The sequence below is a fragment of the Platalea leucorodia genome (genome assembly GCF_965183815.1).
Source record: "Platalea leucorodia genome assembly, chromosome: 3".
Classification (NCBI taxonomy): Eukaryota; Metazoa; Chordata; class Aves; order Pelecaniformes; family Threskiornithidae; genus Platalea; species Platalea leucorodia.
In genome coordinates this window covers 51,324,889-51,350,511 of record NC_138825.1, presented here as the reverse complement: position 1 = coordinate 51,350,511, position 25,623 = coordinate 51,324,889, and positions in this window count along the sequence as shown.

Below are 25,623 nucleotides of genomic sequence, written 5' to 3'. Positions count from 1 at the left end.
TGTGTTTTCTCATACTGCTGCATACGTGTCCTTTCCTCCCCATCCTACTGCCAAGCAGCCAGCCTGATTCATTTTTCAGAGCTATTGTCTTCCCTTGGAAAGTGAATCCCTCCTTCTTCTTGCGATTCTTCTATTTCCAAGTAGGTCTCTAGGATTGGATGGGTGATGTTGTAAGGAGTGTTAGACAGGATGCTAGAACTCTAGCCAGGCAAGTTGTATGTACAACCAAGGGAAAGACTAAGGCTCATCTTTACCTGACACTGTGTGTGAATACCATGCTTTCCATGCTTACACTAGTCTTTCAAAATAAGTTAATTAAAATATTCTCATAATACCTTTTAAAAACATACCTAGTTAAAACCACACTTGTTTAGAAATTCTTTCCACTCATCACAAACATCACGATTAGGAGGCAGGAGTTTCCAAGGAAGGTTTTCCATCTATTACTTTGGACATAGAATCATAGAATCGTTACGGTTGGAAGGGACCTCTGAGATCATCGAGCCCAACCTGTTAACCTAACTGCCTGGTCTACCTCTAAACCATGTCCCTAAGCACCACATCCACATGTTTTTTGAATACTTCCAGGGACTGGTACCACTTCTGAAAGAATTTTTTGCCATTGACCGTATGGAGTCTTTACTGTTGCAGTGCAATGCAATTTTAGGAATACTTTTAGGTTCCTGGTGGCCTGACAAGATTCATGACTCCAAGTTAAATGTGTAGGCTTCTTATGATGTATAAAGAGTCTGTTGTCTAAGAACTAGATCCACAAAAGGCAGCATACTGAGGGGGGAGAAGGACTTGTAACAGGAAAAGCCAGAAATGAGGTAGAGGAGGTAATGGTGGTGCCTTTCTGCTCATAAAAATGCTCTAACCACCAGCACATCCTGAGCTAGGCCTGCTTTCATTCTGGGGTGTTTCCTATCTTGGGCCATGCACATGAGAGCGATAGAGGCAGGCCCCTGCCTGCCTGCACCTATGCATGTGCAACTGCATGAACTGTCAAAATTAAGGCAGATGAGCTCATAACTGTATATTGGGGGCTAGAGTAACTTTGTTGTAAAGATTGGAGAAACCTCCCATGGCACCTCTAGTCAGCTTAGCTGAGGTTTTAAGGATTCCACATTTAGACTGAGCCACACAGGACTGTGTGTTGGGCTCCTAAGTCTTATCCAAATCTCTTTATGAATGCAGACCAAAGGCTTTCCCTGATCTACAACATAAACTTACCTCCTCTCAAGAGGACCAATCCATGGCATGCAGTGCGGGTCAATCAACATGACAGAGACATTTCAGGTGGTGTTACCAGTCACAGCATAAAGCCACCTGAGCTCAAGCAGCGTGGCAGAATGTCCATTTCAAGGAAGCCATCTGTCAATCATAAAAAGGCTGGGATTACAAATCAATATCTCTCTATTAATTTCTCAAGCAGGAGAGCTGAATTAAGACTGCAGATCCTGGAAATTAGTATGTGGAAACTCTTTTCAGTTACCATCAGCATTATGAAATGGTATAGGTACACTCCAAGTTACAGAATATAATATAATTCAAACAAGTAAATATTCCATGGTCTAGTTGTACCTTATCTTTCTGAAGAAGGCCAAATCAAGCAAATATGCTTCACCAAGTATGTAACTAATTTCACTGCAAGTAAGACCCCTTCCTCATTACTGTGGCAACCTTCTAATATCCTAAAGCTTAGAGGCTAATTACACCTGTCTACAAAAGCAGTTGACCATCCCTTCTTCAGTGAGTTTACGATATATTTCCTTGGCAGGATATTAATAATAGACTCAGTGAAACACGTAGAATTTGCCAGCACCTCACAAATAGTTTCCCTAGGAAATCCACAGCAATGCAGTTGATATATATATTTATATCTACAGGTGAGATGGCATACACCATTCAGGATTTCTTGTTAAAGGTCCTCCTTATTTCTTTCTATTTTTCCTAGCCTTCGTTAAAATCTGCAATTCATAAAAAAGCAAAAAGCCAGTCTGAAAATAGCATAAACCAACAACATGCTACTCATAAATTTCAAAACATTCTCACCATTCAAAGCCTCTTTAAATGGGGACCATTTTGAGTCTTTACTGTCTCAGTCTGTTGCTGATCATAATCTTCTGTCCTGGTATTCATTTTCCAAGAGCAACGCTCCTGTTCTGTAAATCAGAGAGTTTGGACCCTAAGTGGGCATACTGCCAAATCTTGCAGGGCAAGATCCCTCTTTCCTTGCAGAAGCACAGCTCCTTGTACTCCTCAGTAAAGTTACAGAGGTCAGTGGTATAAACTCCAGGCCTGCAGTGACTGCCTGGGACCAGAGTAAGGCCCACAGCCTGCAAAAGAACTTTTCCATTCCAGCATACCAATGAGGAAGGTAAGTTATATATTCATCAAATGTCCTATGTAAACAGAGAATTAAATAAAAAAAAACATAATAACAATAACAATACATCTATATTTTCAAACCAAGAGCATGTGTGCGGTTTCAAAATTTTTACATTCCGTTATTCATGGCAAAAGAACTCCTCCTAATAATGTTTAGAGAACAGATAAAGGCAAGCAGGAGGCTGTAAGTAATGGATGTCTAGGAAAGGTGTCTTAAAAACAAGTACACCTGTGAGGAACAATTGGCAGACTGTTGGGACTTTTATGGATAATTACATTACACAGGCTCTCATAATGTCAGATGTAATATAATAAATAGGCTGCTCACTTTGGTGTTCCCTACAGTCAGCTAGAGCTATCTGGAAGACATTTTTCTGGTTTGTGTGAAAATTATGTCTTTTTGTCAGGAGCTCTTTACTTTGCAGAACACCACACAGCCCAGCAGTTGCTCGTCACAGTTGTAATTAGATTATATAAAACTGGAAGTGTTGAAACACTGGTGCCTGTGCTGTCTCACTCAGTTCTAGCTCCTGAGCTCCTCCAAAGCACTGAGCTTGCCACGGTGGTGCCTGCTGAGGATGACAGTGGTGATGGGAGGTGGGTGAGGATGGATCCTACCCGTGGAGGTGTTAAATACACCAGTCATCGCCTCTCACCCTGAAGTTGCCTTCTGTAGTTGGAGGTACTCTGCACCTTGCAGAGGGTACTCAGAATCTGGTAAGACTGGCTATCTAACTTGTTATTTTCCGATGGAACAAAAGAAATGCTGCTGGGATTTTTTTTTTTTTTAAAGCAGTATAGGGATACCAGTCACAAAAAAAAACCATTGGAAAATACATATGGAGCCTATTTGCATTTTGCCCTGCCTTCTGCACAGACAGCTCATCAGGTCTTTCAGGAAAGCATCTAGGGAAAAGAAGCGGCAGCTTTTGAGCTGCTGTGAGCTAAGAATTGTGTTGGACAGGCAAATATCAGGCCTATGCTTCTCACTTTGTCCTCCCCTGCATGCCCCAGTGGTGGACATCCATGACAAAAACGCATTACTGGTCAGCCCTGCACTCAGCTGGGCATTCCTTCTCATCTGGGTGCTAAAGGCAGGCTTCTGGAGAGCTGTGTATCCCCACAGGGAGTAAAGTGCAGCATCCAGCTTCAGCCGGAGGTCAGCCAGTGTGTGCTGATGCTTGAACTACTGCCCACACATGCACACACAGAAGACAGAATTTGGGAGCAGAGGCTGGGGTAGATCTCCTCTACAGCGCTCCCTGCTCACATAAGACAGTGCTGGCAAAATGATGAGTGCAACCTGCATGGTCTTTTTCTCCCAGCTTCTCCAACACAGTCAAAATGGTCATGCTTCCATGAGATGGAGGATCAGCTCTTTCCTATCAAGTGTCTCTGTCTCTTTGAAATGATGGTGCTGAGCCTGATGGATTAGAAATAAGCTGGACATTTAAGCATGGAGTATTTCACTGCATTTATTGATACAGCTTGAAGCAAGTGGATTTTTCAAGCAGTGGGGTGAAGAGAGTTCTGGTGAGGTTTTATTGGTTGGGGTTTTATTTGCTTGTGTGTTTTTTCATTCCCACTCCCCCCCCCCCCCCCTTTAAACCTACAAGCAAAGTCCCAGTGAATGGGGAAGGTCTGCAAAAGGAGAAAGCTCCCAGTTTGCCCAATGTTTACCAGGAACAGAATGTTGCTCTAGGTATTTCTGGTAGTCATCTGGGGAAGAGAGCAAAATAAATGTAGCCATCTTTCAGAGTCTGCTTGAGGAGCCAATCTTTTTATGTTGTAGTGACATGTGCATTTAATAAAGATATAGAGTGTTCTGAGGAGAGTAAATCTACACCCTTATCTTAGAGACATTTAGAATGAAGATTTCATTTAATTGTGGCTCACTGCTGAGCACAATTTACCAAAATGGCAGTAAACTGCTATTGAACTGTAACATCTAAAGATGTCTAAGTGCTTGGATAATTTGTGTTTTTTTCCTCCTTTGGAAGATAGTAATAAAATCGCTAAAAATAGGAAGGAAAGATAACAGCAAGGCCTTCAAAGCAAAGAAAGAAGTGGTCACATACTCAGGGGCTTTAATACAAGCATCACCCCCAAAAGTGGTACACCTTGACCCCCCTTACCTTTGTTCACAGAGCCGTCGTAACACAACCATCACAAATAAATAAAATGATGGGCTTGTATCCCAGAGAGATGCAATCCAACACTACTGATGCTTTTGTAAATTTGCAAGCCCTTTAAGAAATTTCCCATAGGTAAATTATGGGCTTAGCTTTCTTTAATTGGGTTTCACAGACCGCTTAAAAGTAGCCCGTGGCCCCCTCCTCTCCCTTCCTGCCCTGTTCTACAGCCAGAGGTAAAAAACACAACAATGGTTGTAGCTGCACAGGATTTGTGTCCACAGCTGAACCCTTTTATCGTCCCTTAGTGCAGCTCGGAGGGTCCTGATTCTGCACTGGTGGCCCTGGGAGCTCCCTTTGATCCCTGCCCATTAGTGGAATCCCTGGGGAATCAGACCAACACAGCTGACTTGCCTGTGATGATTATTTGGCTGTAATAACTGAGCCCTATGGGACTGACAGAATCATTTTCATGTCTTAAGTATCCCCAGTGGAGCATTTGGTTCAAAATGACTCAGAAAAGATGTAAGTTCACGGAGCTGACAGGGTCCTATTTGAGTCTAAAATGCAGAAGAGGCACTCCACACCTAGGCCCAGCAGAGTGGGCCTCAGCTTTGAGGTGCAATGATGAGGAGGCATGGCATTCAAGTGACTGAAAAGCATTGGCCTCCTCAGTAACAGAAGTGGTACAAGTGGTAGCTCCAAAATGAGAGTGGGAGAAGATCCAAACAGGCAACCAGGAGAAGAGTTCAGGACCAGCACAGGCAGCAGGAAAGAAGTGGGAGAAACCAAAAGGAAGATGCTGCAAAGGAAAAAGAGTCCTGAGTTTTGTCCAGGCTTTTCTTTTTCATAACAACCTTGCTGGTTTGGGTGTGGTTTTGTTTTTTTGGTTTGTTTGGTGTGGGGTTATTTGGTTGTGGGTTTGTTTTTTTGGTTTTTTTTGTTTGTTTGTTTGGTTTTGGTTTTTTTTACAGTATAATCTAGACATCATGATGCAAGCTGTGATCTTTGTATCTACTGGGCATGGCAAGCATTAGTCACAGCTGCAGCAGATATTGTTAGGCTAAGAAATAGGTTTCTCTTCCTTGGAGTGGGTAAATAAAGGATTCCCAGCAGTCACCACTCTGCAGGGATGAGGCACGGAGAGCAGAGATTTGATAGACTACAGCGTTATGGCATCAGTGCTGAGCTACCTGCTTACAGTGACTAAGTAGACTGGCACCTGGGTAACATTTATCAAGGGTATTATGTTGAAGCACAATCCCAGGACTGTGGATCTTTCCTTATTCTTATTAATAGAAAGTGTAATCTACCTCTAGGAGATAACAAATAAGTAAAGTTCATAGCTATTATTAACTTCAGATAGGTTCAGTGTGAATATTGCACACTGGAAGTTATCTCGCATTCATGCAAATTACATTGACTAGAAAATACTAATTCTCTCCCCAAGATAACAAATATATATGTGAGATATTCTAATCTAGTGATGCTAGTGTGTCTAGGGAGGGTTATTACAATGTGAAATTTAGGTGAATCACAGAAGTTGAATGTTGGATGAACTTTCCAGGTAGTGATGTCTTCAGTTGTGTGCCCAGGCAGGTGAATGGCACACTGCAGAAATTAAGAACTCACTCTGTCAGGAGAATCCCTCTTTCAACTGTCAACCAAAGGCAGAACTGTACACTTTCTTCTGGATTTGCCAGCGGAATCAAGGCAACACAATAACTTCTTTCTTTTTTTTTTCCTTTCCTTTAGAATGTCATTTTGTGTATTTGTTTTGCTGTACACATTGAGTTGTTCATCTCTGCCGTTTCTGTTAGCAAGGAATGAATAAATAAAGTCAAATGAGCTGAATGAGTTGTCTGAAGAATAGTGTGAAATTTACTTGAAAAATCATTCAGCAGTTGTTTGAGACAACAAAGAAAACTGAGAAAAGTCAGTTGCATGTTTATAGAGGTGGTGTCAGCAGCTTTCAGGTTGGTCTGCGGCTCCTCTCCTGTTCTGCACACATGCAAGTGGGAGAGCTTGCAAGTTTTGTCAGGCACCTGTGCAGCCATCCATTACGCTGAGGCTGTGCCGACCCCGGCAAGACTGCTCCAGAGCTCAGGGGAAAGATTTACAAATGCATTTTCTTAGTTTAATGTGCTACTTTCTAAAATGAGTTTTTCATGTAATTTACCCCTGGGGCTGAGGGTTCAGAGCTCACGCCCACTGGCCACGTTGTAAAGTAATATAATACCCAGCCAAACAGCTGGGACAATGAGGAGAAATTCTTCTCCTCCATTTCTTTGTATGCAACTCGCTATATTTCTAGTGGAGGTGAAAGGTGCTGGGCTGGCATCCTTGGAGAAGAAAATCCTTCACTGGTTTGTGTTATTTCAGTGCAAGATTTCACACTGGATTCACCAATGAGCTGCATTTCTAGCCAGAAGGGGCTACCCCAGAGGTGCCAGAGTAATTCCATCATCTGCAGCTTACTCAGTCCTCAGCTGCCTGTAAACTCCCAGAGTTGTTAATTAATGTCATTTCTGGTTGTACTTTTTGTAATGTAGACAGCAGCTCCCCTGGTCTGCACTGAACCCATCAGGCATTTCACACAGACCCCAAACAGCTGTCAAATGGTGACAGTGTTCAGTCACTGCTGAGCAAAACCAGGTCTGAGGCAACAACCTTGAGAGCTAAGGCTCAGTATGGATTTGCAGCCCTGGTGCACAGGAGACAAAAATATTGAGAGCAATAGAAGAAAGCTGCTTTTAGCTAATAATGAAAGGTAAGTGCTATGAAAAGTGTTTGAGAACATTGATTCCATTTCTAAATGCTTGCTTAGTTAACAAACATAATTGTTCCTCTTTCTTATTTGATGTTCACAAATGCATGATGTTCTGAGATTGGCCTTGTATCAAAAGATACAGATATTTGAATTTTCATATCAGCAAAATGGCAGAGAACAAGGACTAAAATCTTGGCCTGTTGAGGTCAATGGAGTTTTGCCATTGACATTCAATTGAGGCAATTTTCTTCCCTGGGCACACTGTGAATTGAGAATAAGGCATTAATCCTCCGATTTAATTTTTTTTTTTAGTCATCTGCAGTTCAGAAAATATACTTATCACTCTGGGCCTTTAACCAAAAGGAAGCGGTTTACAAGCAACTGAAGCATATTCCTCCAAGATTTACAAAAAGAATAAACTAGCAAAACCAGTATTTACCCATGAATAATTTTGGCCAGCAAAAAAGATGAAACAGAAAAACAGAACTCCCGTTATTTAAAGGATGTATTGGAAATCTCCCCAAATTTCTTTAAATGCTAGAATAAAATTTGCTTTAAAAGCAATAGTTTGCTGGGTTATTTATATGTTATTTCTGAAAAAGCTGACTCCATACAGCAGACATACATAAAAGAAATAAAAAGAACTTTTTAGTTCTCTACCTTTTATGCTTTGTATTACTTTTTGCCTTGAATCATCAGTCTATCCTGCAAACTTTTCTGATGTCATTAATAATGGAGAAGAATTAAAACATGATTCTTTAATATTATGTCCTTCTTTTAAGAGAACATCTTTTTCAAATATGTTCTATTGCCTGACTTTTTTTTTCCACTCTCAGGGTCTTCACAGGTGCCATTTACTTCGAAGAAGCCTCTAGTCCTTCCTTCTCTCATTTTTCTGGCTCTCTTAATGTTTGGACTACAGAGAGGGAAAGAGTTTTCTTCTTTCACATTTTTCTTGACTGGCCCATGAAAATCATGTCTAATTAGAAGCATTAAAAAGAAATCTGTCTGTTATCCTTGCCTTTGAAAATTAGTCTCTTTGTTCTACAGCTGACATTTTGGTTGCAGATCCAGGATCTGTTAGATGTGTTTATTTTAAAGATTCAGTTACCTTCCCTTATTCCCCGGCAATTCCCAAAGTCTGGAGTGGAGCACCATGCACAGATATAGGGCCCTGGCCAAAGATCAGTGATCTCATGCGAACAATGAACAGTGTATGTATGTGTACTCAGGCATGCATTGCCAAAGGAATGGTAACTTATTCTAGGGGCTTGGACCAAGGAAGAAAGCAGAGGGTGCAAGGGAATGATGGCAGGAGCCACCAGGGTGTCTAGAAAGGTCTGGGAGTGACAAGCCTGTGGAAATAATACTTTTTTTTCTTTTTTTTTTTTTTTTTTTTTTTGCTGTACTCTCTTGAATACCTGTTAACAGTTACACTCCTTCCTCAAGGTGGTCAGCATGAAAAGATTAGCCTTCAGTAAGTATTTTCACCAACAATAACAGCTCAGACTTGTGGTCAAGAACCCAGGCTCACGATAAATTGCTGTAGAGTAGTGAGTAACTGCTTATCAGCTGAGTTGCAGCAACCATTCACCTCTGTACTCGTCGCTGTTGCAGATGGAGTGAGAATACACTTGTAAGAACAATATATTTATTGATAACAAAGTTTGACAGTAAATGTGACGGTGGTTTAACAAGATTGAATGGCAAGGTACACTTGATTATTTACTGCATAGGGGACAGGGTCAGACAAGACTGTCAGGGAGACCCTCCCATTGAGAGATGAGGTCCAGAGAGGGCCACCTTGCTTTCTAAACTCCTTCTCAGAGAGAAGTCTAGGTGTGGCTGGAATCCTAGTCCCAGACTTGGTCAACAGTTCATGTCTAAAGGATTATACATGTGCAATCAATCCTTTATATTATGTAGCTAAGATTACAAAGTTTCAGTGCACTTGTACCCAATTCCCTTACCAAGTATCTGATGTGATAGGGATTCTCTCAACCTTAAGGAGTAACCTTGAGAGGCGTCCCTACTCAAGGGCAGATCCCGGCATGCAGCCCACTGCTGTGCAGGAGAGCTCAAAGGGCTCTTGGGCTGCTCACTATTTATGAGGGTAAGTTGATTGACTTATAGTCATATTTGCATACTGACCGCAGGTGCCAGTTTCTTCCAAATCTGGCTTGAATCATCATGGACCAGCACTGTGGTCAGGTGGGCACATTACCATAAATTAGCCCTTGGCTTTTGTGTTGTTATCTGTCTTCCCCGAATCCGCCTTGAGACGGATGTAGCCATCAAGACCAGATGCACCCATCATGGGCACCACTGGTGGTTACCACTTGATCAGAGTTACTGGAAAAGGTCAGGTCGGGGGAGCAGGGGGAGAATGCCACCACACTGGCCTGTGAGAAAGTGCGATGCAGCAGAAACTGGGGTTAGAGGTTTGGTGTAGAAATGGTTGTGTCATTTTTATATGTAACCACTGGCTCTCCTCTTACCTGACTGCTACCAAATCTCTGCTGGATGTTACTGCTCCCAGGGCAGCACTTACTGTGTTTCTTGTGTGAGCACTCCTCATCCACTCCACTGCAAAGTCAAATGATTTGCCTTAAACTGTCAGTGACAGCATTGACTAGAGGAAAACTGCTCATATAACCTGTTCTGACTTTGCTGTGGGATAGAGATAGTGAACTTAAGCTGTAATGGAATAATGCTATATATCTTCAACTGATTTTTAATTATATGTCCTCTGCCAATGCCTTTACACTAATTTAGTTGAATCAGTACAAAACACTACATAAGACATTTATTATTTTTAGGGTAAGCCAAGGCAAAATTATCTAAAACAAGAGTGCTACAATGGCTTCCAAACTAATTTAACTAAAATGTATTTTAAAATTTCAGTTTTGTACATGATGAGAAGTGAGTTGAAGAAGAGCAAGAGAAATAATGGAAGTAATGGAGAATTTTTTAATTTGCCATTCTGACTTTGAAGGCACATCTCTGTTGCACCATGCAGTATAATACAGTACTAACAAAAGTAGTCCTAGGATACCAGAGCCGTTCCAGCTAATGAAATGAAATTTTGCCACTGTATTGCCAGAAACAGTGAAGGCATCTTTAAACAGCACAGCCAGACACAGAAGGCAGCACTTCTCAGCCCTCCAGGGGAAATGAGATGCACCATTACCTGTAAATTTCTAAATAGGAATAAATAGGCAAAGTAGAGTGGACAACTTCACACCTGAGTGCACTATGTATAAATTTAAGCCATTTTCCAAAGCACAGATGGTTTTGGGCACCTCAGAATACTATTATATTTATGAAGATTTTTGGCCATTCAAAAGTCTGGTTGGTCTTCTCAGGGCAGTTAGCAAAAACCCCCTTGATCTACCACAAAGGCTGTATTTATTACAGGAACTATACAAAGACATGTAATATATCTGGATTTGCCCTTTTGAGCTATCTTCAAATCACCACCAGCTGATAGTTCAGAAAGAATGTTACCAAGTCGTATTTACTTACAGTCAGTTTAATTTTAGTAGAACCCATACATTTCAATGAATCTGCTTTTATTGCAGATAGGCGTTTGATACCTGTCTGTCTTGAAAGGCATCTATACTATTGGTCTCAAGAAATCCTTTGATAGCAGTAGGGTTCAAGACCAATAGAGGACCAACACCTGAAATTAATAGGCAGTGATGCCCAACAATTTTTGATACCTACTGATAGGCATTGATACCTTTCAAGCTTGATGGGCTTCTATACCTGTCGGTATTGAGACTGATTTTTATATTGGTAGAAATTGAGACCTATCAATAGCAAGACCTTTGGATGTCAGTATGTGTTGATGCCTATAAATTTTTAGGCACAGATACCGATAGCTGTTGATGGATAGATATAGGTGACTATACCTATTGGTTTCAAGATGAATTTTGATACCAGTAGACATCCAGACCTATATAGTGAGACCTTTTGATATCGACAGGCACTGATGTCTATCAATTTCAAGACCTATCTGTAAGCATCAATATCAATACCTAGTGATACGCATTGATACCTTTTCATCCCAATAGGCATCTACATCTATCAGTCTCAAGAAATTTCTTCATATCAGTAGACACCACGACCTATCAGTAGTGAGACCTTTCGATATCTGTGGGCATTGATACCTATCAATTTGGATGCCTATCGACAGACATTGATATCTATAGGTATTGGCCAATAGTAGTAGGCATGGATAACTTTCTATCTCAACTGGTGTCTATTCCTATCAGTCTTGAGCCTGATTTTGATATTGTTAGCACCGAGATATATCAACAGTGAGGCCTTCTGGTATCATTAGTCATTGATGCAATAGGCATCTACACCTATCAATATAGAGACTGCTTTTGACATGAGTAAGGATTGAGATCTATAGATAGCAAGACTTTTGGATATTCATAGGCATCAATACCTTTTGATCTTGATAGGAATCCAAATACTTTGGTCTCAAGAAACTTTTTAATACTGGTAGTAATCAAAACCTATAGATATTGAGCCCTTCTGATGTAGTTAGGCATCGAGGCCTATTGATTTTGACACCTATCTAAAGGTGTTTATATCAACAGGTTATTACCACATCAATGTCTATCAATAAGCATTGATACTGTCTCATCTCAATAGGCCTTTATATCCTTCAGTCTCAAGAAATTTTTTTATATCAGTACGAATCAAGACCTAGAGATAGCAAGACCTCTCGATATTGGTAGGCTTCAATACCTTTCAAATGCTGACTTCACATTAGTTAAAGGACATTACATTTTCTACAAAATTTTAATGATCATCTTGTAATGTACTAAAAGTTAAAAGTAATACTGTATGCTCCCCAGCTAAATATGGCTGCAAATTAGTATTTCCCTAAAACTTCAGGGCTTAATAAGAAATTATGTGAAATAATGAAAGTTATTCTGAGAATAAGAAAATTACAGAATATACTCCAGTTAACAATCAATTTTTCATGAAAAATTATTATCTAAGTGCACATGAATTTCCTGATAAGTATCAGTATAATTGTAAAAGATAAAATCATATAACACATAAGAGTAATTGTAATGTAATTAACCGCTGATCACTCCATTTCTTTTTCTCTGTTATGCATGTGTATAGGTAGACAGAACAATTAACAAGTTATAAAATAGTTCACATTGATTTGTACAGCTCTGGTTCAAAGCAGAGCAAAATCCCAGATGGGCAGCAAAATTAAAATTGCACTGTAGCAAAAAAAAAAATGAATTAACTTTGTTTCGTTTTTTTGCCCTACTTTTCCTGAAAGCTTGTAAATTAGCTGCTACTTAGGGTTCTAATACAGAGTAAAGCATTTGTTATCCACTTAGCAGTGCTACTCATCTCTGCTATAGAAAATATCAGTTAGTGCACTTCCACTAAAAAGCACTCAAATATTTAAAAAAAACCCAGAAACAATTAGCTTTGATCTAAAATCCAGCACTTATATATACAAGAAATATAACTTGAAGCTTACTAATGCATTTTCTGTGTCCCTTTTATTTGTATTGAAATAAAAATAAAGTCACTTCATAGCAAACGCACTTATTAGTTTCTCTTGTAGCTATGCTCTTTGCAGGAGAACCTTCATTTCTTGCTATTTTGTCATGTTTGTTAAGGTTTGCATTTGCTGGGCTCCACTGACAATGTTTCAGTGAAATAATATTGAAATAGCAGAACCTAGCACTGTCTGTGGATCACTGCCTCTACCTCACTAGTTGTTCTGTAGGCAGGGATATTGCTCTTTCATATATCATTACAACTTGTTATTGAGATGCTGAAAAAAACTAGAAAGTCTTCAGTACCTAGATATACAAGAGGGTAAAAGAATTAGGTTGGATCTTTAAAAGATGGGAGCATCCACAACTGGCAGTGCTTTGCAGGGGCTCAGCTCTTTCAGGCACCAGTCAGCTCACAACCCACCTGTTGGAGTGCAAATGAATTATTCATTTAAACAACTGTTTAGGATTCAAATAAGCACTGATTTTTGGAGGTGCTTTCCTTCTTTTTCTCTTTGAGTTCAAGCTGGTTTTTGAGCTGCAAAACCACATATGATTGAAGAGAGAGAGGGCTGAAATCATCTCTTACTCTGGATCCTAAATCTCGAGCTGGGTTTGTACTTGGGTAGATTTTCTTCACCATTTCTTTTTATTTCACTCTATATATCCTTTTAATTAAATTGGGTGCTTGCTAGAGCTGCTCAGCTTGAAGGTTTTGACCCCTAATATGTTACAGAAAATGTAACTTCCGCCTTATTGTCTCCTCTGCGAGCCCGAGTGCTGACTGAGAGAGATCACGTGTGGTGACCCCGATTTATGGGCTGTAAAGGCACACTTCGCTCCTGGGTCTTGGCTGTGGCGGCTCACCAGAGGCACACCAGCAGGCAGCAATGCCGGGCACTGTATCCACACAGACTGTATAGAGATTTCCAGGGCACTTCCATGAATGCGGCCAGTCATAAGATGTCAGCCTTGAGTCACCATGAACTCATCAATTCAGATCAGGATGAGGTCTGTAGTCATCTATCATCCTCTCACAAAACCGCTTCCTCAGGATCCCATTTATGTCGGGGTACCGTGGAGGGAACGCGTGTGCCAGTAGCTAACTGTTTCCAAACAGAGGACTTGTTCTCTGTGGCTCTAACAAGGTCATCAGGCTTGCTCTCTGCAAGCTCAGCTAACAGATCTGCCTACACAAAAATCAAGTGTGGTTTGGTATTTTTCCCCCCACTCCCGTGTGCCCACTGTGAATTGCACATCATCCTTATTCACAGTCTGTACGAACAGTATCGAGCACTTGTACATCACTTTGAATCCTGGGTGGCCTGTTCCTCTGAAGATGTTACCTAATCCTCTGAGCCATCCCATATTGCTCATTTTGTCACTGGCTAATTTTGACGCACTATCTGAATGCTCCAAGAGCATGGGCAGTCAGGCTGTATGTATATTCTTTATTTTATTTGAACTACTAAAACATTATCTATTCTCATTACATGACAAAGCATAACCAAATCATAGGTAATAAATTGAGTATGGTACCTGAATGCCCTCTGCAAGGTTTTCTCACCATGTCAAGAATGCCTCTTCACTTCATTTGCCCAACACATTTACAGTTGCTCTAGGTTTATTTGTTAGAAGCTGTGGCAAAGTCTGTACAGCGAAAAGGTATACAGGCTCCAGCACTTTGAGATGACTGAAGGAAAAAAACGTTAGCTTCAATGGCCTGTTACGGAATGTGCATGTCTAGCAAGTCCCTTCAATTTTAAAGAAGGCCGTAAATAATGCTGATCCCTCAGATGAACCTTCTCTGCCTTGCTTGGCATTTCAGAGTGAGACACACATATATGTAATAAAGCGCACATTATGAAAAGCCAGCCTCTAGCTGACAGAGACATGGGTGGCTGTAGTGTGATCAGCATCAGAAAGCCAAGTCCAAGTCCTTCTGTTCAGACACTTCTGCAGCCACCACTCAGTCTGGACCTGTTTTCTTCGGCTGGTCGTACAGATGCATCCAAATGAATACATGGCAAGTCTTCTAACACTGCACGTGAGCGTGAACTTCCTAATTGGATAAGTTGCCCCTGCCTTCTGGAGGTGTCACAGGTCACACACATCCCACTTCCCTTGGCATATGAGGGTGTGATGGCTCTGAGCTCAGCAGGACACAGCCTTCAAGGAAGAGGAGCAATTCCTTGAGTTAATTTTCTAGGATGTCCCAGCAAGAAAGCCAGTGGGCAGTGATTCCCTTTCCTTCAGCCTGTTTGCAAGGGAGTCAAAATATATACCTACTCTTCCAGGACAAATACTGAAGAATCCGTGTGGCTGTGGATGCATGACCTTTGCTTGTTGCTCCAATGAGATATTTGTGGAGTCTTAATGTGCCAGATATCACTCTGAATTATGGTTACTTAACTGGTGCACCAGAGAAGCAGCTAGTGTCCTCTGCTGAGCTTAGGAATCAGCGGGTGTTAGGTGCTGTACAAATACCTCAGGAAACAAAGTCCCTGCGACAACTGTCTCATTCAGTGAGGACAAGTCGTGTTATGCCTGCAGCTAAAAGCTACAGCAGCAGTTTCCAGCTTTTAGTACTTCAAAATTTTTATTGCTAGTTAAATAAAAGCAAACTGAAGTTTTCATCTAAATGAAGCCTATAATTTTGTGGGACCCAGTGGCTACATTTTTCACATGGTTGTAGGAAGGGATTGAAATCTCTGGACAGCACTTATTATACATTCTCCTAGGCATTCATTCCATATTCTGATAAAGATCAGCCTTGGGCTTTCTGGTTATTGATCTCAGCCAAAAGGCAGATCTCTCAGCTCCAGCAAGTGTTTCTGCTAATATATTTTCCTTCCAACATTAATACTCTTTCTAATTTCAACCTCAAGAAGCAGCAATAAATTGCAGTCTGTGGCTTTAGCTTGTAAAAGCAGAGTGGACTGTATGAATATATGTTGGACAGCTTGTCACAGCCTGCTGCAAAATCCAATTAATTCTGAGGTTATTATGCCTTCCTTCACTACAGCTATTCTAATTGGGGGGGAATAAGGTTGAATGTCCACCCTAGTGTTAGAAAAACACTAAATCTTAATTAATTAGCTGAGATCCCATCAAACTTGCCTATAGTATCTGCTAAAATGCATTGGGGAGTTTGCACTTGTTATCTAAACTTATAGGCAGAAAATGGTCAGTATTCCTCCGTAAGTCAATGAAAGCTACCTTTAAATACAATTGTGTATCTATCTTAAGTGCCTTGACTGGGCCAAATGCTGGCTTCCTCATTGGGCAGGACTGTGTTTTTTGTGGTGGGCTATTTCCCTGCAGGCAGGGTGCCCTACCCACATGAACTGTTTGTGCTACTGGTGTTGCAGGTCTGGCTGGGAAGGCAACACAACTGGGAGTGTTTGCCCAACCTCCCCACACCGCCCTGCAAGGAGAACAGGGTCTGTACCCTGCAAAGACAAGGTGCAGCCTTGCACCTGTGGTAGGGCAGAGATGATGTTGGCTGGAGACCAGGATAGCAAATCAAGATATTATTGTTGATCTTCTCCTGGCGCGGTGCACCCATGTGGTCCCTTCCTTGGGGTCCTTTCCAGATACACGGGGTTTTACTGTGTCTCAAGTCTTAAGTAAATCAATTGAGAGCACATGAAGATAGAATAGAAAAGGAAAGAGCACTGGGTGCACCGTTCAATGAGTCTGATGCAAAAAAAGTGCAATCTCTTTTTCTATTTTTAACATACAGCTTTCTGAATTACTTCTTAAATATCTGGAGGAATGTGTAGCACTTCCTACAGACAGATTTAAGGAGCAAATCACACCTTCCCAGCATGCATAGTTTATTATGTGCACTAGTATTATAAAATCTCAGTTAATTACTGTGAATTATTTGCTTATTGTTGCTCCTTGGAATTTATGGGACAAAGATCAAGTCTAAACAAATCTTTTTGATCTTTTAATGGATTTTGTAAAGGCAAGGGTAAGAAAACCCCATCTGTATTTCCACATATTTGAACATTATTAGAGTTGAGTTTTTCTTAAGCTGTTGATGTAGAAAAAAAGGAAATTTCATTTCCATAAGCAAGAGAGCAAGTATCAAACCTAGCATTAAATGTAGTTACACAACTCTGAATGATAATAACCTTTTGTTTCATTATAGAGCTGACATTAGTTTTTCTAGAGGATACTAACAGAAATGTTTCGGAAGCAGTTACTGTTAAACAAATGGTCTGGCTCTTGGGTGACATTAGCTAATCAGATATAAACAAGGGCTTGAAAAATAGGATAAAAACAACTTAATTTGTAAAGTGAATATAAGTCAAATGGCTTTTGGTTGCCCTTTATATTCTGGAGGAGTTTTCTCAGAAACAAGCTAGCTAGATGAAGAAAGAAGACAATGATATTTGTCTGGATCTGTTCATATTTGCCTGAATCTGTACGCACCATATTTAATTCTTATTTTTATTATGCAGTTCAAGTTCACAGTCTTGAAGCAATTGAAATGCTGAAGCTAGCTTCTGGCCATGGGCTACCAAGTTAGCTCAAGGCCATACAGACAACCTTGAATTAGCCAGCTCACAACTGAAGGGCCAAGACCAGACCAGGCCTGGACAAGTGTTGGTGTGGAAGATAAGAGGCAATGGGCACAAAGTGAAACACAGGAGGCTCTGTCTGAACATCAGGAAACACTTTTTTTACTGTGAGGGTGACTGAACACTGGACTAGGTTTCCCAAGGAGGTTGTGGAGTCTCCCTCCTTGGAGATATTCAAAAGTCAACTGGACACAGTCCTGACTAACTGGCTCTAAGTAGCCCTGCTTGAGGACCAGATGACCTCCACAGGTCCCTTCCAACTTTAACTAGTCTGTGATTCTGTGAAGAGGAGCAAGGACTCAGGGAAAGAGCCTGCCTCATTTGCTGCTACCTTGGAGCTAGAGATAAAAAGTGCCGTAGCTTGGCAGGGCGACTCTGCCAAAAGTCACTGTGCTATTTCCACAGCCCATAGTCCAACCTCTTCCTCCACAGGAGAAGCCAGCCTGGCTGTCAATGGCTCTGACACAGGAGCCATTGGCAGAGACAAAATTTGTTGGCATAGGCAAAATCCCAGCAGCCTGCCACCCTAAGCAGCTGCCTACCCTGCCCATGGCTCAAGACAGTCCAGTCTACAGCTCATTCAGATTATGTTCCTATGCATCCAAATGCTGTTTCTTCATGGCTGCATGCCTTTTCACAGCCCACAGAAGACTTTCTCCAGTTGCAAATTTTTTTAGTAGCTTCAGAGCATACTGCCTCAAAGATCTTAGAAATCCATTACTGGATAATATTTTTTTTAACAGAAGCATAACTAGAAACATATTATTATGAGGAGTGGCACTTTTTTAAAACTAGACTAACTAAAGTGAATGCTTATCCTGACAAGGTTCAAAGGGTTACTAAAGCTTTTCTATAACCTGTAATTGGGTATCATATTTTCCACAAACTCATTATACTGTATCTGTGAAAAATGATTTTGCAGCAGATAACATGAGCCCCCTTCATGCTGAGTCTGTGCATAATACAATGACCCCAGTCACAGCACAAGGTGCTGCAACCAACTGAATTTGTTGCTGACAATTCACGGCAAGCTGAGTTCAGATTTGTTGTGCAATGTAAAGAATTGATAAAAAGTGATCACTGGGCAGATGTGACCTCAAATTGAGCTTATTAATGTTCACATTTTAGAAGTTTTTCCCATAAGTATTTACAATTCTAAGGTGAAAAAAATAGAGTATAACCTATGGAGTGCTGCCAAATTGCTCAGTAAGAAGTTAGTGGTTGAATGACATCTCCAGTCCAACCTCTTCAGCACTTAGACCCTGTGCAGCTCTGAAGCCAGTCCTGCTTAGGATGGATTTCTGACAGTTAGTCCTGTCTGTTGATGATAACCATGATAAGAAAGATCCTTAAGCTGGCCACATCCAAAAACTTCATGGGCTGTAGGTGGCGTCTGATCTATGCACTTAATCATCTTGGGACCTTCAATCTAGGCATCTACTACAGGGATGTTTCCATGTTGCTCTCAGCATGCCTCTCATGCAGCAAAAGGATGTGAGTCCACCTCAGTAGCAGGAAAAGGGCTAAACCAATCTTGCTCTGCTTGCACTACGCTCTGGTTTCCAAGTTCACTCATGTCTCTTAAGTTTTCTCCCACAGATACCTACAGTTTCACAGTGATCTCCCATGAAAGTACTCATGTAGTTAAACTTTATAAATCCTGGCCTTAGATATTGTAGACAGTGAATATTTACCTGGGTTCAAAGAGAGACTGGCAAATTAATGGGGTCTCTAAATTTGTACAAACCACAGACACATCGGGAAGTTCATGTGATACATATACTGGTGGTGGGTAAAAAAGTAACTGAGGAAGAAGATTTAGATATGAATGTCCTACTCTTCTGCTCTTCCCTAAACCTTTGCTGTTGGCTATGTCAAAGAGAGAGTGGTGGCTTAGCTAGGTCTTTGGTCTGACCCAGTACATCTGTGTTCATGCTGAAGAGCTTTGTTTACCCAAGGGAAAGACAGATATTCCTTATTTATGCACTCCGAATTGTTCTCCAGTGAATATGCAGAGGACCTGGGTGCCTGTATTAGATGACTGAAGTTTGAAAGTGTGCCTCTACTGTAGGAGCCTTGGGCAATGAAGAGACATCATAGCAGAGGAACAGATCTGCTCAGTTTGGCCTGGCAGTCTGATGAAGGTCTGCAGGAAATGATTTATCCTGGATTTAATTGGTGGCATGAGATGTTCCTTCACTTTGTAAGCCGCCTCATCCTCCCTGCTTTAGACCTGCAGTCAAGGAGTATGAGAAGTGGCCTGAGCTCCAGGTCTGTTTCTGTGACTCAAAGCTGCAGGAACACCATTAATCCGGGCATCACACAGACCAAGGACTGACATGTCTCTTGCCCCTAGCCAGTGTGTCATCTCACACACACAGGTCAGGAATATGTTCCCTTAGTGATGTGAAGTGATGGAGTTTTAAGTAAAAATCTTGTCTCCTTTCTTTAAGGCTAGACAGCAGTGAGGCAAGGTTTTCCAGCACTGAAAGTTCAGATTTAGATATCTAAATTTGAATGTTTGTGACTCGGTCCTTTACGGGAACTATCTGTAAGTAAATTAATTTAATTTTTATAAAAAGTTAACATCCTGAGACAATAAATATGAAAGATTTAACAAAGATGACTTGGATGACATTATTCTGGGAATAAAATTCAGCTTAATTGTGATTTGTGGGTTTAAATAGAAAGACCTTTAAATCCTGGTTAATCTGATATAAACTTGTATTGCCATTCCCAAGCACTGCAAAATGTCGAAGCAGGCTCTGAACATCCCTGATGTAGTTTCAAACATTTCTAGCTCTTTGTTTCCTTAAGTAATAGTTTATTTTTTAATTTGCTTTCCCTTTGATTGTTTTTACATACATATTTTCGTGCTCTTCTCTGATATCAAGAAAGCGAAAGAAAAAAAGTCCAAACTCTCATATCAGCAGCTGAGGTTTCTTGGGGGGGGGGGGGGGGAGAAGGCAAAAAAGTAAAAGCTAGAGATTTCCATGGTCCTCCTCCAAACTAGAGAATATGGCAAGATTTGCCATGAGCACTGAGAAGGGTAAAATATTAATGGAAATCTAACAGTATGGTTCTCCTCTGAAATGGAAAACTTCATTTTCTCACGCTAGCATAAGTTCTAGGGGATGCGAGGTTTGCCCTTACACTAAGAAAACTATTCACAAAGTAGTCACCAGGGTAAAAGGAAGGAAGGAAGGGAGGGAGGGAGGGAGGCAGGGAGGGAGAAAGGAAGAAGGAAGGAAGGAAGGAAGGGAGAGAGGGAGGGAGGGAGGGAGGAAGACTGGTAAACTTTGCTGTTTCTATCTTAGCCATGGAGACCAGAGATTCATTGTGACCAGAGGACAAACCAGTTCCTGGTCTTGACAGGCCACATATAGCATAAGAAGAACACAAGAAATGTGAAAGCAGCTTTCCTGGAAACAGCTATGATCAGTCTGCAGGCAGGCTGCAGCATGAGACGTGGAGATTTTTTCTTCACTTTCTTTTTCCCTGGATGCATCAAGCTAACCAGTCACCTAGAGAGCAAGATAACATGTGTCACCCTGATAAGCTCTGAGCTGTGTTATTGGAAGCACTCTGTGCTTTATACCCGTACTTATTTAGTTAGTTTATTTAGTTACCCATACAGTAATGCTTATTGATAAGTCACTTGCAGAGTATTTAAACACATGACAGCGCAGCTTCAGCTCTAATGCTACCTTTGCGTTGGTTGGAAAATAAGAATAATGAGTCATTTTAACATAGTTAAAGGGATGAGGAAGATGAAGGTGTCTTTTTTTGTGGTCTGCTAGAGGCAGCCCTGACACAACCTTGACTCTTCAGGGGAGAGGATGACCTGATTTCAGCACAGAGAGTGGGTGGTTTCTCTGCTGAGATTGCCGCTGTGGCTGGTCCAGCAATTAATGTCATTGAGGTCAACAAGCAGACATGAGGTGGTAATGACTTTCAGTTGCCACTGACCTGCCTGGATCCTAGCCAGAGACCTAGAAATTGAAAGTTTTGCAGTCTGCTACCAGTCCCTTTAGCTACCTTTCACTTAACATATTTCAAGCTATGGAACAACAGAAGAGGAAAAAAAATCAAAGGCAAGCAGATGTTGCAGGGATGATAAAGAAAGAGGCAAGAGCAATGGGAAATTGGGTTGGCAGGCAAATGATGTGGAGAGATACAGACCTAGAAAGGAGTAGCTTCAGATGTCTGCCTGTCACTGGTTATCGGCTGCGCACCCATCCCGTACGGTTTTAATATCGAAAGATCATGTGTAGTATCTGGTTCTCAAATATATAGGATTTTGTTCTGCAGCTGGTTCCCTAATCTGCAAAGCAAAAGATGTTTTTCGTTGGCAATTAGTAGTGCTGTGGTGAGTCACTCCTCTACTGGTGGTTCAGTCCCTCCCTCTCTCCCATAAATGCTTCTAAGAATAGCTGCTGTAGAAATATCTTTCATCTAAGGGAATAGACCAAAATAGCAAACTCTATCCCTAAAAGTCAGGGTCCCCTAAAAGTTCTGGTTAGTGATTAGCAGACTATTAGACTAGAAAGAATAAAAGCCTGAAAGTACCCAGCAAAAGTGTTCCTTATCAGTTTATTTTTCACTATGATTTATGCTCAAAAAAGTACAACAGAATTTCAATACATTCATGTTTCCATGGGGAGAAGGAGATTGGTTTCTTTACGACCCTTTAAGACATTGCTAAGGTCATATGTTGACACCATTTTGCTTATAAGCAAATTATCATTCTGTCACAAGAAAGAAAAGATCTCAGTCACATTATGTCCTGATCCTACTGTTTTGGCTTTTTTTTTTTTTTTTTTTTTTTTTTGAAAAGCAGTACATAGGCCAGAAAGAGAGGCAGAGGCAGAAACTGTGCCTATGACAGTAGGCACATGTTGCTTCCATGGTGCTGAATTTTGCAGTACACTTTGGTGCTGTAATAACTCAAGTCATAAAATCATAGAATCATAGAATCATAGAATAGTTTAGGTTGGAAAAGACCTTTAAGATCATTAAGTCCAACCGTTAACCTAACACTGTCAAGTCCACCAGTAAACCATGTCCCTAAGCACCACACCTACACATCTTTTAAATATCTCCAGGGATGGGGACTCAACCACTTCCCTGGGCAGCCTGTTCCAGTGCCTGACTACCCTTTTGGTGAAGAAATTTTACCTAATATCCAATCTAAACCTCCCCTGATACAACTTGAGGCCATTTCCTCTTGTCCTATTACTTGTTACTAGGAAGAAGAGACTGACCCCCACCTCAATACAACCTCCTTTCAGGTAGTTGTAGAGAGCAATAAGGTCTCCCCTCAGCCTCCTCTTCTTCAGGCTAAACAACCCCAGTTCCATCAGCCGCTCCTCATAAGACTTGTCCTCTAGACCCTTCACCAGCTTCATTGCCCTTCTTTGGACACGCTCCAGCACTTCAATGTCCTTCTTGTAGTGAGGGGCCCAAAACTGAACACAGTACTCCAGGTGCAGCCTCACCATCACTTCCCTAGTCCTGCTGGCCACGCTATTTCTGATACAAGCCAGGATGCCATTGGCTGCCTTGGCCACCTGAGCACCCTGGCAGCTCATATTCCTCCGGCTGTTGACCAACACCCCCAGGTCCTTTTCTGCCAGGCAGCTCTCCAGCCACTCTTCCTCAAGCCTGTAGCATTGCATGGGGTTTTTCTGACCGAAGTGCAGGACTCGGCACTTAGCCTTGTTGAACCTCATAGAATTGGCCTCAGCCCATCGATCCAGCCTGTCCACATCCCTCTGTAGAGCCTTCCTACCCTCCAGCTGATCAACATTCCCGCTCAACTGGTGTTGTCCGCAAACTTACTGAGGGTGCACTCAATACCCTCATCCAGCTCATTGGTAAAGATATTAAACAGAACTGGCCCCAACACTGGGCCCTGGGGAACACCACTTGTGACCGGCCGCCAACTGGATTTAACTCCATTCACCACAACTCTTCGGACCCAGCCATCCAGCCAGGTTTTTACCCAGCAAAGAGTATGCCCGTCCAAGCCACAAGCAGCCAGTTTCTCCAGGAGAATGTTGTGGGAAACGGTGTCAAAGGCTTTACTAAAGTCCAGGTAGACAACATTCACAGCTTTTCTCTCATCCACTAAGCGGGTCACCTTGTCATAGAAGGAGATCAGGTTAGTCAAGCAGGATCTGCCTTTCATAAACCCATGCTGACTGGGCCTGATCACCTGGTTGTCCTGTACATGCTGTGTGATGGCATTCAGGACGATCTGCTCCATAACCTTCCCCAGCACCGAGGTCAGACTGACAGGCCCGTAGTTCCTTGGATTCTCCTTCTGGCCCTTCTTGTAGATGGGTGTCACATTTGCCAACTTCCAGTCAACTGGGACCTCCCCGGTTAGCCAGGACTGCTGATAAAGGATTGAAAGTGGCTTAGTGAGCATTTCTGCCAGCTCCTTCAGTACCCTTGGGAGGATCCCATCTGGCCCCATAGACTTGTGTGTGTCTACGTGGTATAGCAGGTTGCTAACCATTTCGCCTTGGATTATGGGGACTTCATTCTGCTCCCTGTCCCTGTCTTCCAGGTCAGGGGGCTGGGTACCCAGAGAACAACTGATCTTACTATTAGAGACTGAAGCAAAGAAGGCATTAAGTACCTCAGCCTTTTCCTCATCCTTTGTCGCTATGTTTCCCCCCGCATCCAATAAAGGATGGAAATTCTCCTTAGCCCTCCTTTTTTGTTGCTAATGTATTTATAGAAACATTTTTTATTGTCTTTTATGGCAATAGCCAGATTAAGTCCTAGTCAGGCTTTGGCTCTTCTAATTTTCTCCCTGCATAACCTAACAGTATCCTTGTAGTCCTCCTGAGTTGCCTGCCCCTTCTTCCAAAAGTCATAAACTCTCTTTTTTTTCCTGAGTTCCAGCAAAAGCTCTCTGTTCAGTGAGGCTGGTCTTCTTCCCTGCCAGCTCGTCTTGTAGCACATGGGGACAGCCTGCTCATGCGCCTTTAAGTTTTTCTTCTTGAAGAATGTCCAGCCTTCCTGGACTCCTTTGCCCTTCAGAACTGCCGTCAACCAGGGTCCTCAACAGGCCAAAGTCTGCCCTCCAGAAGTCCAAGGTAGCAGTTCTGCTGACCCCCCTCCTTACTTCTCCAAGAATCAAAATTTTGTGATCGCTGTGCCCAAGACAGCCTCCAACCGTCACATCACCCACAAGTCCTTCTCTGTTCGCAAACAACAGGTCCAGCGGGGCGCCTTCCCTAGCTGGGTCCCTCACCAGCTGTGTCAGGCAGTTATCTTCCACACACTCCAGGAACCTCTGAGGCTGTTTCCTCTCTGCTGTATTGTATTTCCAGCAGGCATCTGGTAAGTTGAAGTCCCCCACAAGAACAAGGGTTAGCGATTGTGAGACTTCTGCCAGCTGCTTATAGAATATTTCATCAGCCTCTTCATCCTGGTTGGGTGGTCTATAACAGACTCCCACCATGATCTGCCTTGTTGGCTTTCCCCCTGATTCTTACCCTTAAACACTCAACCCTATCATCACCATCACTAAGCTCTAGACAATCAAAACACTCCCTAATGTACAGGGCTACCCCACCGCCTCTCCTTCCTTGCCTATCCCTTCTGAAGAGTTTATAGCTATCCATTGCAGCACTCCAGTTGTGCGAGTCATCCCACCCTGTTCCCATGGTGGCAACTATATCATAATTTTCCTGCTGCACAATGGCTTCCAGCTCCTCCTGTTGGTTACCCATGCTGCGTGCATTGGTATAGATGCACTTCAGCTGGGCTTTTGATCCCACCACCTTTTTGGGGGGAGAAGCCCTAATTCCTACATGACCATTCTCAGGTGCTTCCGTGGTTTGTTACACATCCATAACCCTTGCATCTTTACTACCTCATGGATCTTCATCCCCTGCCTCCACTGAGATGGCAGACCGAAGGACCTTGCTAGCACACTGTCCCTCAAACACTGGTATGCCGCCCCCAGGCTTATCTCTAGTGAGCCTGGTTTTATCCCTTTCCCCTTCAAATCTAGTTTAAAGCTCTTTCAATGAGCCCTGCTAACTGCTGTGCAAGGATCCTTTTCCCCCTTTGAGACCAGTGTACCCCATCTGTCACCAGCAGGCCTGGTGTCATGTAGACTGACCATGATGAAAAAATCCAAAATTCTGCTGGTGACACCAGGCTCAGAGCTGGGT